The sequence below is a fragment of the Arachis hypogaea genome, chromosome 19, assembly GCF_003086295.3.
Source record: "Arachis hypogaea cultivar Tifrunner chromosome 19, arahy.Tifrunner.gnm2.J5K5, whole genome shotgun sequence".
NCBI lineage: Eukaryota > Viridiplantae > Streptophyta > Magnoliopsida > Fabales > Fabaceae > Arachis > Arachis hypogaea.
Window position 1 is genome coordinate 33,641,953 of NC_092054.1, and position 17,557 is coordinate 33,659,509.

Genomic DNA, 17,557 nt, shown 5'->3' on the forward strand with positions numbered 1-17,557 from the left:
GTGTGGAAGGAAGTTCCCTCCATTCTTTGCTTATCTGTCAGCCACAGGTTTGCATAGAATTCCTGGACCATGTTTCTTCCCACATTCATCTCAGGATTAGCTAGGATTTCCCAGCCTCTGTTTCGAATCTGCTCTTGGATCTCCAGATATTCATCTTCTTTCAGATCGAACTTGATTTTTGGGATCACTGATCTTCTACACACTATTTTGAAGTAATGTTCTGCATGTTCTTTGGTGCAGAACCTCTCATGCATCCATTATGGTTTTGGATTGTTTTCTTTCTTACCTCTTGGAGTGGTTTATTTTCCTTTAGGGGCCATGATCTTGGTCAGTGATCACGGAAAATCACACCAAACTTAGAGGTTTGCTTGTCCTCAAGCAAAAGCACAGAAAGAAGATGAGTAGATGGAGAGAATGATTCGAATGATGGAGGAGGGGTGATGGCCGAATGTATAAATAGAGGGGAGGGAGGGTATGGTTTCGAAAATTTAAAAAGAAAAAGATATGATTGAAAGATATGATTGATAAAAGATAAACATGATATGCAAAAGAGAAGATTGTTTTCAAAATTTAAGAGATATGAAGAAGATATGAGGAAGTTAAATCTGAATTTTTGTTTATGTATCTAAGAAATAAAAGATAATATGAATGAATTGAAAAGATTTGAAAAGAAATTGGGAAGTTAAATGAGTTTTTGAAAAATATTTGAAAAGAATTTGAAGGAGAATTAAAAGGAATTTATAAGATTATGAATTTATGTTAATGGAAGTTAGAAATTGAATGTTTGTAATGTTTAGATGCATAAAATTTTGAATTAAAACAAGAAAATTCGAAAAAAATTGGATTGAAAACGAAATTACCTCTCCCCTATCTGTTCTGGCGTTAAACGCCCATAATGATATCCATTTTGGCGTTTAACGCCCATCTGGTGGCCATTTTGGGTGTTTAACGCCCAGCCAGGGTACCTGGCTGGCGTTAAATGCCAGAAATCCTTCTTCACTGGGCGTTTTTCTGAACGCCCAGAATGTTGCCAATTCTGGCGTTAAACGCCCAGAATGCTGCCTATTCTGGCGTTTAACACCCAGAATGATACCTTTACTGGCGTTTAACGCCCATATTGCCTCTTTACTAGCATTTTTACACCAGTGAGCTCCTTTCCTCTGTGATTTCTCTGTTTTATGTCTTGAATCTCCATTTTCCTAACTTTTTCACTGAAAATATATTAATTAAAAAGGAAAACAAAATTAAAAAGACTTATCTAACTGTTACAAACATCTAATTATTGATAATGGCTGGGTTGCCTCCCAGCAACCGCTTCTTTACTGTCTTTAGCTGGACTTTACTGAGCTTTTAACTTAGTCTTAGCTTTGAGCATTCTTGCTCAACATTGCCTTCAAGATAATGTTTGATTCTTTGTCCATTAACAATGAACTTTTTTTCAAAATCAATATCTTGAAGTTCTACATAGCCATATGGTGACACACTTGTAATCACATATGGGCCCCTTCACCGGGATTTCAATTTCCCGAGGAACAATCTAAGCCTAGAGTTAAACAACGAGACCTTCTGTCCTGTCTCAAAGACTCTAGATGATAGCCTTTTATCATGCCATATTTTTTCTTTCTCCTTATAAATTTTGGCATTTTCGAAAGCATTGAGTCTGAATTCTTCCAGCTCATTCAAGTGGAGTAATCGCCTCTCTCCAGCTACCTTAGTATCAAGGTTTAGGAACCTGGTTGCCCAGTAGGCCTTGTGTTCCAGTTTCACTGGCAGATGACAGGCTTTTCCATACACAAGCTGGTATGGAGAAGTCCCTATAGGAGTCTTGAATGCTGTTCTATATGCCCACAGAGCATCATTGAGACCTCTTGCCTAATCCTTTCTACGGGCATTTACAGTCCGCTCCAGGATTCGCTTTAGTTCTCTATTTGAGACTTCAGCCTGCCCATTTGTCTGGGGATGATATGGAGTTGCCACTTTATGGTTGATTCCATATCGTACCAGAGCAGAGTCAGGCTGTTTATTGCAGAAATGAGTTCTTCCATCGCTGATCAGTATCCTAGGGACACCGAACCTGCTGAAGATATGCTTCTAGAGGAACTTCATCACTGTCTTAGTATCATTAGTGGGTGTTACAATTGTCTCTACCCATTTAGATACATAATCTACTGCCACCAGAATATAAGTGTTTGAGTATGAAGGTGGGAAAGGCCCCATGAAGTCAATACCCCATACATCAAATAACTCAATCTCTAAGATCCCTTGTTGAGGCATGGCATAACCGTGAGGCAGATTACCAGCTCTCTGGTAACTGTCACAGTTACGTACAAACTCTCGGGAGTCTCTATAGAGAGTAGGCCAGTAGAAGCCACACTGGAGAACCTTGGTGGATGTTCGCTCACCTCCGAAATGTCCTCCATATTGTGATCCATGGCAATGCCATAGGATCTTTTGTGCCTCTTCTCTGGGCACACATCTACGGATCATTCTGTCTGCGCACCTCTTAAAGAGGTATGGTTCGTCCCACAAGTAGTATTTTGCATCAGAAATCAATTTTTTCGTTTGCACCTTGCTGTACTCTTTGGGTATGAATCTCACAGCTTTATAGTTTGCAATGTCTGCAAACCATGGTACTTCCTGAATGGCAAAGAGTTGCTCATCTGAGAAGGTTTCAGAGATCTCAGTAGGAGGGAGGGATGCTCCTGCTACTGGTTCTATCCGGGACAGGTGATCTGCTACTTGGTTCTCTGTCCCTTTTTTGTCTCTTATTTCTATATCAAACTCTTACAGAAGCAACACCCATCTTATGAGTCTGGGTTTTGAATCCTGCTTTGTGAAGAGATATTTTAGAGCAGCATGGTCAGTGTACACAATCACTTTTGATCCTACTAAATAAGATCTGAACTTGTCAATGGCATAGACCACTGCAAGCAACTCCTTTTCTGTGGTTGTGTAATTTTTCTGTGCATCATTTAAAACACGGCTAGCATAATAAATGACATGCAGAAGCTTGTTATGCCTCTGTCCCAACACTGCACCAATGCCATGGTCACTGGCATCACACATTAGTTCAAATGGTAATGTCCATTCTGGTGCAGAAATAACTGGTGCTGTGACCAGCTTAGCTTTCAGAGTTTCAAACGCCTGCATACACTCTGTGTCAAAGACAAATGGCATGTCAACAGCTAGCAGATTGCTCAGAGGTTTTGTAATTTTTGAAAAATCCTTTATAAACCTCCTATAGAATCCTGCATGCCCCAAAAAGCTTCTGATTGCTTTAACATTGGTAGGTGGTGGTAATTTTTCAATTACCTCTACCTTAGCTTGATCCACCTCTATTCCCTTGTTTGAAATTTTGTGCCCAAGGACAATTTCTTCAGTCACCATAAAGTGACATTTTTCCCAGTTTAAAACCAGGTTAGTCTCTTGGCACCTTTTTAGAACAAGTGCTAGATGGTCAAGACAGGAGCTGAATGAGTCTCCAAATACTGAGAAGTCATCCATGAAGACTTCCAGAAATTTCTCTACCATATCAGAGAAGATAGAGAGCATGCACCTCTAAAAGGTTGCAGGTGCATTACACAGACCAAATGGCATCCTTCTGTAGGCAAATACTCCAGAAGGACATGTGAATGCCGTTTTCTCTTGGTCCTGAGGATCTACTGCAATTTGGTTATAACCTGAATAGTCATCCAAAAAGCAGTAGTATTCATGACCTGCTAGTCTCTCTAGCATCTGGTCTATGAATGGTAAAGGAAAATGATCCTTTCTGGTGGCTGTATTGAGTCTTCTGTAGTCAATACACATACGCCACCCTGTAACTGTTCTTGTAGGAACCAGTTCATTTTTTTCATTATGAACCATTGTCATGCCTTCCTTCTTGGGGACAACTTGGACAGGGCTCACCTAGGGGCTATCAGAAATAGGATAAATAATTCCAGCCTCTAGTAATTTAGTGACCTCTTTCTGCACCACCTCCTTCATGGCTGGATTTAACCGCCTATATGGTTGAACCACTGGCTTAGCATCATCCTCCAATAGGATCTTGTGCATGCATCTTGCTGGGCTAGTACCCTTAAGATCACTTATGGACCACCCAAGAGTTGTCTTGTGTGTCCTTAGCACCTGAATTAGTGCTTTCTCTTCCTGTGGATTTAAAGCAGAGCTTATGATTACTGGAAAAGTGTCACCTTCTCCCAGAAATGCATATTCCAGGGATGGTGGTAGTGGTTTGAGCTCAGGTTTATGAGGCTTATCCTCTTCCTGAGGAATTTTTAGAGGTTCTTCTATTCTCTCTGGTTCCTCCAGATCAGGCTGAACATCTTTAAAAATGTTCTCTAGTTCTGATTTGAGACTCTCAGTCATATTGATCTCTTCCACCAAGGAGTCAATAACATTTGCGCTCAGAAAGTCTTTTGGTGTGTCTAGATGCTGCATAGCTTTGACAGCATTCAACTTAAACTCATTCTCATTGACTCTCAGAGTTATCTCTCCTCTTTGGACGTCAATGAGGGTTCGTCCAGTTGCTAGGAAAGGTCTTCCTAGAATGAGAGTTGCACTCTTGTGCTCCTCCATTTTCAGCACTACAAAGTCAGTAGGAAAGGCAAATGGCCCAACCTTGACAATCATGTCCTCAATTATGCCTGATGGGATTTTGATGGAGCCATCAGCAAGTTGGAGGCATATCCGGGTTGGTTTAACTTCATCAGTCAAACCAAGCTTTTTGATAGTAGATGCAGGTATTAGGTTGATACTTGCCCCAAGGTCACACAGAGCTGTCTTGGTACAAGCATCCTCTAATGTGCATGGTATCATAAAACTTTTGGGATCCTTAAGCTTCTCTGGTAAGCTTTTCAGAATGACTGCACTGCATTCTTCAGTGAGGAAAACTTTTTTAGTTTCTCTCCGATCCTTCTTATGGCTTAAGATCTCTTTCATGAACTTAGCATAAGAGGGTATTTGCTCAAGTGCCTCTGCAAACGGAATCTTTATTTCAAGAGTCCTGAGGTAGTCTGCAAAGTGGGAAAATTGTTTATCCTGTTCTGCTTGGTGGAGTTTCTGAGGATAAGGCATCTTGGCTTTATATTCTTCAACCTTGGTTGCTGCAGATTTATTTCCTACAGAAGTGGTTGGAGAAGCCTGCTTAGGGGGGTTGTTATCAGCACTTGCAAGTGTCTGACCCCTTTGTGGCATTTGAACGCCAGAATTGGCTATCCCTTGGGCGTTTAACGCTATTTTTTCACCATTTTCTAGCGTTTGAATGCCAGATTCATTCCTCTCTGGGCTCTTACTGTCCTCAGAGGGATTTTGGACAGTGGTTTGGTTATCCTTTGTTAGTTGTTCCTTTCTTGGCTTCCTGCTACCTTGGATTGATACATTCAGTGTTTTCCCACTCCTTAATTGAACAGCTTGGCATTCTTCTGTTATCTGTTTAGATAGCTGCTGTCTTGTCTGATCCAATTGTGCTTCCATATTTTGGTTAGCATTTTTAGTGTGTTGGAGCATCTCTTTGAATTCTGTGAATTATTTTGTTATGATAAGCAATTGCTGATTGAGTTCAGCAACTTGTTCTTGAGGACTAAGTTTAGTGGATACTGCTTTAGCCTCTTCTTTCAAGGAGGACTCACTACTCAAGTACAGATGCTGATTTCTAGCAACTGTATCAATGAGCTCTTGAGCCTCTTCAATTGTCTTTCTCATATATATAGATCCATCAGTTGACTGATCTAGAGATATTTGAGCTTTTTCTGTAAGCCCATAGTAAAAGATGTCTAACTTCACCCACTTTGAAAATATTTCAGAGGGGCATTTCCTTATCATCCCTCTGTACCTCTCCCAAGAATTATAAAGGGATTCATCATCCTCTTGTTTAAAGCCTTGGATGTTTAAAGCCTTAGCTGTGTCATCCTCTTTGGAGGGTAATATTGATTCAGGAATTTGTTTGATAACTGTTTCCATGTTCTTATGCTTGCTGTGGGTTGGTTATTTAACCACCTCTTAGCTTGATCTTTTACAACAAATGGAAACAGTAATAACCTGTAGACATCCTAATCCACTTCTTTATCACGTACTGTGTCAGCAATTTGTAAGAACTGTGCCAGAAACTCAGTAGGTTCTTCCTATGGAAGACCAGAATACTAGTAATTTTGCTACACCATGATAATAAGCTGAGGATTTAGCTCAAAACTGCTTGCTCTGATGGGGGGTATACAGATACTACTCCCGTATGCAGCAGTAATGGGGTTAGCATATGACCCCAAAGTCCTTCTAGACTGTTCATTTCCACTTAGGTCCATGATGGAGAAAAAGGAATTGATGTGAATTGCAAATAAAATATATTTTTATTTTTATTTTATTTAATTGAAAATAGGCGAATAAATAAAAAAATAAGATAAAATAAAATAATTGGAAAATAAAATATAAGTTTCGAAAACTAAAAGAAAAAGAAAAAGAAATTCAAAAATTAAAGTAATCAATTAGTATAAAAAAAATTTGAAAAACTTTGGATATAATTTTTGAAAAAGATTTTGAATTTTGAAATTTTAAAACTAAGATGAGATAAAATAAAAATTTTAAAATAAAAATCTGAATTTTTAAATAAAATTTTTGAAAATTCAATTAAATAAATAGAAAAGATATTTTTAAATTTAGTGAGGAAAGAGAAAAACAATAAAATGACATCAAACTTAGAATTTTTAGATCAAAACCAAGAAAATAAACAAGAAAACGTTGAATGTCAAGATGAACACCAAGAACAAATTTTAAAAGTTTTAAGAAAATAGAAACATAAAGGACACCAAACTTAAAAATTTTTATATTTTGGACACTAATAATTCGAAAATGTATAAGATAAACAGCAACAATCACCAAACAAGAAATTTTAAAGATCAAATAAGGAAAATTATCACGAACAATTTGAAGATCAATAAAGAACTAAGAACATATAATTCAAAAATTGAAAGAAAAATAAAATCATGCAATTGACACCAAACTTAAAATATGAAACTAAACTCAAACAGAAGATTAAATTATGAAGTTATTGGTTTTTTTTTAAAATTTTGAAAATAGTTTAGAAAAATAAAATAAGGATTTTAAAATTTTAACCAAAAACAATAATAGAAGACTCAATGTTAGTGACTCTAAACCAAAAAGACAAATTTTTCCTAATCTAAGCAACAAAATAAACCGTCAGTTGTCCAAACTCGAACAATCCCCGGCAACGGCGCCAAAAACTTGGTGCACGAAATTGTGATTACAATTCTCACAACTCCGCACAACTAACCAGCAAGTGCACTGGGTCGTCCAAGTAATACCTTACGTGAGTAATGGTCGATCCCACAGAGATTGTCGGCTTGAAGTAAGCTATGATTATTTTGTAAATCTTAGTCAGGAGATTAATGATAATAGTGGTTATATTTATGAAAATAAATAACATGAAATAAACAGTACTTGTGATTCAGTTCTAGGGAACAAGCTGAGGTTCTGGAGATGCTCTGTCATCTGAATCTCTGCTTTCCTACTGTTTCTTCTCCAAACACGCATGGCCTCCTTCCATAGCAGGATGTATGATCCTCTCGGATGAAAAATACCAAGCGCTGTCACCGCACGGCTAATCATCTGTCAGTTCTCACTAGCGTCGGAATAGGACCATTATACTTTTACACATTATCACTGCGCCCAACATTCGCGAGTTTGAAGCTCATCACAGTCATCCCCTTCCAGATCTTACTCAGAATACCACAGACAAGGTTTAGACTTTCCGGATCCCAGGAATGCTGCCATTGATTCGAGCCTATACCATGAAGATTCTAACCTCCAGACTTGGTCCGTAGATTAGAAACCCAAGAGATACGCAATCAAGCTGTCGCCCAATGACAACGTTGAGCTCAGATAGAATGGAGTGGTTATCAGGCACGCGTTCATAGGGTTGAGGATAATGATGAGTGTCACAGATCATCATATTCTCCATATTGAAGTACAAGTGAGTATCTTAGAATAGAATCAAGAGTAATTGAATAGAAAACAGTAGTAATTGCATTAATCCATTGAAACACAGCAGAGCTCCTCACCCCCACCTATGGGGTTTAGAGACTCATGCCATCAAAGGTAGAATATGAAATGTAAAAATGTCATGAGTTGCAAAATGAATCTCTAAAAGTAGTTTTTATACTAGACTAGTAACTTAGGTTTACAGAAAATGAGTAACTAAGTGCAGATAGTGCAGAATTCTACTTCTAGGACCCACTTGGTGTGTGCCTGGACTGAGCTTTCAAGCTTTCACGTTCATATGCCCAAAGTTGGCATTAAACGCCACCCTGGGTGCCAGAATGGGCGTTTAACGCCGAAAAAGGTGCCAGTTCTGGCGTTTTACGCCAGAAAGTTTTAGGCTGACTTTGGATGCTAGTTTGGGCCATCAAATCTCGGACAAAGTATGAACTATTATATATTGATGGAAAGCCCGGGATGTCTACTTTCCAACTCAATTGAGAGCGCGCCAATTGGACTTCTGTAGCTCGAGAAAATCCATTTTGGGTGCAGGAGGGTCAGAATCCAATAGCATCTGCAGTCCTTTTTCAGCCTCTGAATCAGATTTTTGCTCAGATCCCTCAATTTCAGTCAGAAAATACCTGAAATTATAGAAAAAAACACAAACTCATAGTAAAATCCAAAAATGTGATTTCTGAATAAAAACTAATAAAAATATAATAAAAAGTAACTAAAACATACTAAAAACTATATAAAAATAATGCCAAAAAGGGTATAAATTATCCGCTCATCGTACCACCACCCTCCGGTGATCAAGGATCAGCAGCACCACCAGATCCAGCAAGTCAGACACAACATCTCCGACCCTATCAGAAGGTCTCATCCGAGATCGACCTTCAGTTTTAGGTAACCCTCGGAACAGAAAGGTTTATAAAATTTGACTTGGCTGTTACCATCAGAATATTCCGACGGTAATTCCAATGGAAGCATCTTTTTTTATTTTAGTTATATTTTTCCATCAATCTCAAATGTATCCTGATAATTAACAATTGAAATAGTGCTTTAAACATAATTCCCAGTACAAAAAATATAAATTACAAATACAGACTAATGGTAACTGAAATATCTGAAACAATTTTAACTATATTACATTATGTTTACGTTCATTGAAATATATATTATAAATACGCACAGTTTCTTAAAGAAATACATATCATAGAACTATGTTAATATTAACCCTAATCAAATTCATCATCTTCTTCCTCTGGTTTATCAATCTCCTCTTCCGAGGTAGTTTCCTGATTATCATCGAACTCGTCTTCCTCTTCTTCGTCGCTATCGACTCCGTCTTCTTCTTGAAGATTGTCATCCTTTTGGTGGAGGCATCTAGTCCAAGGTCAATAATATCATCATCCATAACAGCAAACTTAAGGGTGATTGGCTCATCGGTATCAACCACTGTTCTCGAAGGAGTTGGGTCCTCATTTTGGTAAGATTCCTAACCATCTGTCCTATCATTAGACTCGATATGGCCTCTTGACTTAGTCATAACCACAACCACTCAACTAGACTTGCATGAATCCAGATAAGGCAAATAGTATACCCATCGTACATTTTGCGGTAGAATAAAATAATCGTAGTGCCTATATTTCCTGGTTATATTAACTTCCATGATATCGAGTCCTTGTGGTTATGTGTTCCTTGTCGCGAACTTGGATGATACCATTCACATTTAAACACGCACACATTGTACGTAGTGCGATAGAAATACTTTAATTCAATTATATTGTGCAACAAACTAAACTAATCAGAATGACCCCCGCCTGAATCCCACAAACCAAAACTCTGGTGTTATCTATTTTCTTTCCAATCGACCATAGTAAAGTATGAAACTAATATCCATTAACAGTGTACATTGGGTAGCTAGTGGCTTTATTCATTGGGCTCCAACTAAGTGCAACTAATTCCAAATCTATTGTAGTAGTTAGTTGCACACTAACATATTCTCTAAAACAATGTGAAAAATTATTCAATGAGGTCTTAGGATCTGCCTCTTGGAATAACCTATATGATAGAATAAGGTAACGAAGTTTTAATTAGATTAAGAAACTAGTATCTTACTAATTGCAATATTTACAAAGACTTAAAGAACCCACATGAGGTAGAGTGAAATTTGGTCATAGTTAAGCAACACATGCAGATATGCGGTGTCGATTTTCTTCTGCTCTAACCAGTAGTTACTGTCCGCACCCATTGTAGCTCCTTTTGGCAAAAAGATTGGATATGTTGTTCCACTTGTCGAGAATTCTCCCCTCTCATCGTTCTTTGCAATCATTGTTGTACAGAACTCAACATGAGATTGAAAATAGAATGAGCAAAATACGGAAGTTTTTTTAGCTAGGAATGCTTTGCAGATATTGCCCTCAATCTGTTAAATGAACTAATCATCCTTTCAAATAGGTACATTCACCGAAATTGGACCAGCCCACATAGTATTACTTCGTACGGTAGGTGGACTGCTAAATGTTCTATAACATCAAAAAAAGATGGAGGAAATATCCTCTCTAGCTTACAAAGTATGATGAGAATGTTCTTGTCCATGACTGTGAAGTCATTAATACTAAGTTTGGTTGAACATAACAACCTAAAGAACTCACTTATTTCTGTTAGAAATTTTTAGATGTTGGTTGGAAGTTCTCTGAACGCGACAGGAAGCAACGACTCCATGAAGACGTGACAATCATGACTCTTTAACCCAGCAAGCCTACCCTTTGACACGTTTGCACACCCACCCAAGTTAGAGGAATAACCATTAGGAAACCTTAATCCTCTAATCCACTTACAAATATTTTGTCTCTGCTTCTTCGTTAGAGCAAACACCACCTTTGGTTTAACCCACTGCCCGTTATCAAGTCTAATCTCTTTAAGTTTAGATATGGCCGCCTGCAAATATCCATCAAGTCTAACCTAGCCTTATCATTGTCCTTTGTTCTCTCATCATCCATTACTGTGTGCATAATGTTATCAAACATGTTTTTTTCAATGTGTATCACATTAAGACAATGTCAAATCAAATTGTCTTTCCAATAAGGCAACTCCCAAAATATACTCTGTTTAGTCCAATTATGCTCCCTGCCATATCTCGGAGGTCTTAGACCTGCCCCGTTATCGACGATCTATGGGATTCTTCTAACATGCTGCCAAACTTGCCTACCACCAAACCTCACAGGTGTCTCTTCGTGTTTAGTTTTATTCTATTTGAACGAGTCCTTATTGCACCAAAAAGGATGATCCATGTTGAAGATTCTTATATGGCAATCAAACCAAGAATTTTTACCACCATTCGGTAACCAAAATGCCTTTGTATCCTCCATACAACTGGGACATGTCATTCTACCCTGAGTGGACCAACCTGAGAACATGCCGTATGCATAGTAGTTGATGGTCCACATAAATACCGTCCGCAGTTGGAAGTTTTTCTTAGTCAAAATATCATACATTTGTACACCATGGATCCACAACTCCTATAACTCGGCCACCAAGGACTGCAAGAAGACATCTATTTTGGCCTTTGAATTGTTGGGACCAGGTATGATGCAAGTTAGGAAGATGCATGGGTCCTTCATGCACATTTCAGGACTCAGATTATAATCTGATAGGCTACGGGCCAACAAGAGTACGCGTTGACGAAATTGGAATTTGGTGCGAATCCATCAGAGCATAAAGCTAGTCTAACATTCCTGGACTCACTCGCAAATGTAGGATGGAGCCGATCAAAATGCTTCCAAGCTTGTCTGTGTGACAGATGCATTATGATTCCATCATCTTTCTTGTTGCTATTATACTAGGTCATGTGAGGGGCTGAACTCATCGACGCATACAATCATTTCAACCTAGGGATTAAGGGCAAGTAGTGCATTCGTTTCACTGGAATTCTCTTTAACCAGTATTTACCAATCTATTCTCTCTTGACTTGAAACCTCAATGATCTACCAAATCTACATTCATTAAGGTCTGCATCTGTGTTGTAGTACAACATAAAACCATTCAAACAACAATCAATTTCATCGCATTTAGACCTAATTCAAAACTAGCTTCTTTGCTTCGTGGTGGTTTTGGGAGATGCGAATTAACCCTACTGGTACTAGTTTGTGGAAAAAGGTGGCCCACTTATCAAAATACTCTTGGGTATACTTTGATTCTGACTTAATACTCATCACTCTAATACACGTAGATAACTCCAAATGAATGCACCCCTCTTACATAGGTTTCATAGCAGATTCTAATAGATGATAAAACCTCTTCCCTTCCGGGTTAGGCACTTTGATGAATCCATATTTGATGGTAAATTTTGGATTGAATTAAATAGATTTCATCACATAAACCCACATTTATTCACTTGAATAGCATACTTTGGTGTTTTCTCTCTAAATTTTGTCTAAATGTGAAAATATGCTTTTTTATGCTTAAATAAATTTTATTCCACTTTCATTCCATTTGATGCCTTGATGGTTTTTTTGATGAGTGATTTTAGGTATAATAGGTAGGAATGACTTGATAAGAGTGGAAGAGAAGCATACAAATGGGAGAAAACATGAAGAAATAAAGAAGAGTATTTTTGAGTGTGCGTACGCACAACCTCCCGTGCGTACGCATAGAATGAGAATTGGCCAGTGTGCGTACGCACACATCTGTGCATACGCACAAGTACTAGTGCGTGACTTCATTAAAAAGTCACGTGGCTCGCGATTTTGAAAGCTTTCTGGCCCATTTCTGCTTGGTCTGAAGCATATGTGGAAGGGCTAGCAAGAGGACCATAATACAACACACTTAGGCATTTTTTTAAAGATAGTTTTAGGAAGTTTTTAGTCTAGTTTTTCTTAGGTTTTCTCTCAACATTCTTAGGGTTTAATTAGGGTTTATACTACAAGTTTACATTTTCCATTTTGATCTTGGATTCCAGCTTGTTTCCATTGTAAGTATTTTTTTGTTTTCTCTTTAATTACACAACTTGTTCTACACTTTCTTATATTTTAATTCACTTTATCAATACATATATACTTTTGCAATTTTGAGTTTTAGTTGATGAATTTGGTGTTTAGTGGTTATTATATGTTTGTTTGAGTTGCCATTGTTGACTTTGTTCATTGATTGTTCATAGTTTTAAGTATTTGTGCAATTTTGCTATATTTTGTGATTATGCCCACCAAGTATTTATGGAAATGTCAATTTTGAATATGGAGTAAATTTCTACTCCCTGGCTTGGGAAAATGAGTACATGGGATACTAGAGTCATAATGTCCGACATTTAGTGATAATTCTTGGATTGTTAGTTGTTCTTATTTCCACTAACGCTAGCTTTTCACTAAGATAATTAGTAAGTTAGCTAGGATTTGTGGATTAAGAACAATTATGCTCACTTGACTTACTCTTCGATGTTAAGGATTGACTAGGTGAGACTAATCCATTATAATTATCATAGTTGTGGTTATGACAAGGAAGGGATTCCCTAACTCAACCCAAGCCAAGGTTCCATTTATGTTTTGAACCACAATTCCATCATTTTGAGCTTTACTTTAATTCCTTTATTAATTCATTAATTGTAATTTTGATTGTTCTTTAATTCCTTAATTGTTCGCTTCATTATTGAAACCCCTGATTTCACAACCAAACTTATGCACTTATAGTTACTAGTTCCTTGAGAAGACGACCCGTGATTCTACTCCTGGTTAAATATTGTTTTGTATTGTGACAAATCTTTAAATTAAACTTTGATTGAGGGTCACTTTTCGGTCTAGACTATGCTTGCAACGAGATTCTATTTTTTGAAATTCTAGACCGGCGCTAATTCTCACATCACACTTCTTCAGCCTCTTCCAATTCAGTAACACCTGTTGCATCACACACCATCTTATTGTATCTATCTTGGTTAGCCTCCTAAGTCATTTCATCCCTATTTACGTCTCTCACCACCCAAACGCTCGTTGATTGACAATTGAACCTATTCAAATTAGAGGCAAATCGGTTAATTCTTTACTCGTCCACTTCTCCGTATTCTGTCCACATCCAATACCCACCCTTGAAGTTGTTACGGTAGAGGTGAAGTGTTATGTCCACATGTCCTAACCACTTACTCAGCCAACATTTTTTACACAAACACCTAGATACCCCTTTAGACATAAACGGTTCCATGTTGAAGACATGCGTGACAAAAGCGTCAACCCCCTCAAAGAATTCAGGTTTTAAACCCCCCCGACCATCGTTATCCCTCTCATACATCCATAGATAATGACTTGGAATCATATTGAAACACACACCCTAGAATTCAACGAATAACATAAATTATTAAACTTTTTACAAATTTTGGCAGAGTGTCCCCTATAATTAGAATCTCCCGGCAAATACAATTATCATTTTCTGACAAACCAAACACATTTTAAACAATTTAAATGATAATTCGGCATAACTTCTCCTTAATTCAGCGACATCTATCAAACCAATACAATAGTTTTCATATAAGAAATAGCTGCAAGCATAAATCAATAACGTACAAGCATTCAATAAAACATCAAATTCTAACCGTTTTAGTGCGCATCCCCTTATATCTCCACAATTTTCTAGCAAACACTACAAAAAAAAAGGTCTATGGTCACGGTGAAAAGGGTGACCACAGGTCTATGGTCATGGTTTTTGACCTATGGTCACGGTTTTTTTACCGTGGTGTATTCTGTCGTGGCCAAAGACCTATGGCCACGATTTCTATGGTCACGGTTTTAATGTTCAAATTCTGGCACTTTAGGCCACGTTTTTTTACCATGACCATAGGTTAATCTATGGCCACGCGTAAAAACCGTGACCGTAGCCTCTATGGTCACACTCTATGGTCACCCCGTTTAAAACCGTGACCATAGCCTTATCTATGGTCACAGTTTTAACCGTGACCATTGCCTCTATGGTCACCCATCTCTAAAATCGTGACCATTGCCCCTATGGTCACCCCTCCATAAACCGTGGCCATAGCCTTATCTCTGGACACAGTTTTACGCCGTGACCATAGCCTCTATGGTCATCCCACCTTAAAACCATGACCATAGCCTTATCTATGGTCACGGTTTTCACCGTGGCCATAGCTTATCTATGGTCATCCTACCTTAAAACCGTGACCATAGCCTTATCTATGGTCACAGTTTTCACTGTGGCCATAGCTTATCTATGGTCACCCTATTTTTAAATGGTGATCATAGCCTATTTTGTTTTATGAGATTTAATTTTTTTTAAAATCATAATCACATCCCAAAATGATGATAATCACTAAATAAATCTAAGAATGAGAAATTCAATAAATCTAAATCATAAAAGTTTCATTAAAAACTAGATATCCATTACAACACTAATCAAAATAAGGTGTAATTTATCCATTACATGTAATATCGGATAAAGTCTCTTATCAAAAAGTAAAGAACATTCAAAGTTGTTATAAATGGTGCCGTAGCAACTAGTCAACTCCTGTTGTCTTTACCAGTATGAAAAATTTGTCATGTACACAAAACAAAGCCAAAAAAAATTTAAGAGAAGGTAAAGAACATTCGAGATTAGGAAAACAAAATAATCAATTAACAAATACTAATCCTAAAAGAAACGAAAAGAAAAAGATAAAAGAAAAAAGCATTTCCTACATAGTTATCTCCATCAAGATACAAGAACTTAGAACCCAATTGCATGAAAGTAATTAAATTATCCCAACAGAAAAATGAAAAAGAAAGTCTGCATGAAGACTATAATTTTTCTGCACTTCTTAGTTGTACTTCAAATAATTAACACTAACCCAACCAAATTCCATATAGCAGTCCTTGTTGTTTAATATGATTTTAATAAAATATAATAATCCGATGATGATAACTTTGTGTTGAACTAGATATTAATTATTCAATTTAATTCTAAAAGAATGCAACATTAACTTTTACCTATTTTAACACTCATAAATTACTAAGAATAACTTAGAACAATTTCAGTTAGAAGAAAGGAACGGACAGCATTAGTGCTACACTGCTACAATTTCACAAAAGACCTAAATTAAAACTAATTAAACCGATAACAATAAAAATAGGAGTTTTCTTGGACATTTCAACTTTCAGATCAGAACCCATTTCTTAGAAAAAGCCTTGATGCCTATAATATATGTAACAAAACAAACAAACAAAATTTGGATAAGAAAGAAACATTAAACAAATTGCATCAACATTCAATTTTTTTGTTAATTAATAGGTAGCATCATGCATATATCAGACCCTGGAATCTTAATTGATGGATACCATTTAACTAAAAAGCAATGTGAGCAAGCATCATAATGCCTTATTACAACACAATTAGGCTAAAAAAGGAAATAGAATATTCAGCACTTACATCATAAACTAACTTGTGTTAGTAGATATTATTACATAAGCATAAGCATTCTAAGTAATACAAGCATTCGTACATAGTCTTTCTAACTCTTACCTATTTGTACGGACTCATATTCACAAGGTCAAAACTACAAATTCCAGATCTCTGAAATACCTTAACATGAGTCACCCCTTTTACACAAAGAGACCAAACCCAAAAAGCTCAGATCTTTGACTATGGGTAACATACAAAACAAAGAACCCAAATCTACCCAGTTCTCAAAAAAGTAAACTTTTTATATCAAAAACAACAAATGATTTCTGGGTATGGCAAATGTTAGTGTAAATCTGAACTTTCAGTGGTGGTGGATGAGAATTGAGAATAAGATTAATAGTTTTAACAACAAATACACACATATGATAATAGAAACTTGAATAAGCAAAAATAGTTTTAACAGTTTCAATTCGATTAAAATAAAATATTGTTTTTACTAGCTATATTAAAAAATCAAGCTAAACTAATGCAGCCTTAATACATACAAACAACACCACTACTTTAGCTTCTTGCCCATGTGCTTCAACATCAAGCGACAGTACTTTTGTACCTTCTGCTCTCACCGTCTTCAACTCTCCTACCATCACTAGCTACTTCTTCTTATTAACTCATTCAACTCCTTAATGTAAATACTACCTACTAATCAAATCAAATGCTATTTTCTTCTTTTTATTATCACCACTTCTACTAAGCTTCATCATCTTTATTATCTTTCCTAATTTTTGAAATCAAAGCTAGCTACCTTATTCAACAGCAGAGACAATTTTTTATTTATTTTTTTCCAACACCTACTGATAATTTAAATTTAAGATCAGGGACTAGAAAAATAAAGTCTAAGTTGCTAGCTAGTAGAATTTTAGTTAACTATGAAGACACAAGCAATTGACCCAAAGCAAGAAAAGCCAGAGGAACTGCACCAATGCTTCTGACCAGGTACATGATTTCCATACCATCTTGTCCACTTATTTTTTTCCTACTCTGTTCTTTCTTTTTATTTCTCTTTCCATCATCTCATTTTCGTTTTTAATTTTTTTCTAAAAATTCATACTTTATGAAAGCACTACTGATTTATTTGGCATTTATTGTCTATTTTATACCAATCAGAATCATATTTTCTATTTAAGCTAGATCAGAT